This window comes from Cupressus sempervirens, chromosome 8 (genome assembly GCF_028749045.1).
Source record: "Cupressus sempervirens isolate cs-2001-9-10 chromosome 8, ASM2874904v1, whole genome shotgun sequence".
Lineage (NCBI taxonomy): Eukaryota > Viridiplantae > Streptophyta > Pinopsida > Cupressales > Cupressaceae > Cupressus > Cupressus sempervirens.
Genome location: NC_143125.1, coordinates 714,849,312 through 714,850,631, shown reverse-complemented (window position 1 = coordinate 714,850,631; position 1,320 = coordinate 714,849,312).

The window sequence follows — 1,320 nt, the reverse complement described above, 5'->3', positions numbered from 1 at the left end:
TGCTAAAAATTATTACTAGCCATAGTTGCAGCAAGATGTGATGAAGTTTGTACAAAGTTGCAAATTATGTCATATGGCAAAAGGAGTGAACTAGAACACAAGGTTGTATCAACCATTACTTATACCAAAGAAGCCTTGGGAGGATGTCAACATGAATTTTTTTCTTGGATTACTGACAACACAATGCAAACATGATTCTATTTTTTTGGTGGGTAACAAGTTTTCAAAGATGACATGTTTTATTCCTTTCAAGAAGACTAGTGATGTTGTTCATGTAGTAGAGTTGTTTTTCAGAGAAGTGGTGAGATTACATGATCTGCCAAAGAGTATAGTTTCAGATAGAAATACCAAATTTGTTGGGTACTTGTGGTGCACATTATGGAAGAAGCTAAAGATAGATTTGAAGTTCAATTCATCACATCAGCCACAGACACATGGATGGATAAAAGTTGTGAATCACAGTTTGGAAAACTTGGTAAGATGCTTGGTTGGAGATAAACCAAAATAATGGGATATGATTTTACCATAGGTAGAATTTCCATATAATAATTTTGTCAATAGGGGTACTAGTAAATCACCATTCTAGATTATATATGGGAGTAGTTTGAGAAATGCTTCTGAATTGAGGCAGTTGGATAATGGAGAGATAAGTAGTGCTAAAGTAGAAGATTTTGCTAAACATTTGAAGAACATCCATGAGGAGGTGAGGAAGCACATCATAAAGATGAATACATACTATAAGGCTAAGGAAAATGTGAAAAGGAGATATACAAAATTTCAGATTGGAGATGAAGTCATGGTTCATTTGAAAAAGCACCATTTTCCAGTGGGTACATATAATAAGTTGAAGATGAAGAAGTTTGGACCATGCAAGATAGTGAAAATGCATGATTTTGGAAATGCATATGAAGTGGAGTTTTGTGTTAAATTGAATATGTAACTAGTATTTAATATTTAAGTTTTGATAGAGTATTATGAAGGAGGTGATGGAGATGATGTTGCAGAAGCATAGTGGAGCATTCCTATAGCTAGTTTGGCTAAAAAGGAGATTGAGGAGATATTGGACAGTCGTGTTGGCAAAAGCACTAGAAATAGAACTTATGATGAATATATGGCCGAATGGAAAGGGAGGCCAATTGAGGATTCATCATGGCTAGCAAAGAAGGAGGTTAGCCATCTTGGTTTTCCTCTAAACACCTAAGATCTGATGAGGTCACTTTCTCTAATTACCTCGAGTCTTTGATGTAGGAGTATCTTGGGTGTAAGGGCAATCTTGCATCACCCAAAAATATTTTATTTTCAAACATTTCTATTTGAATA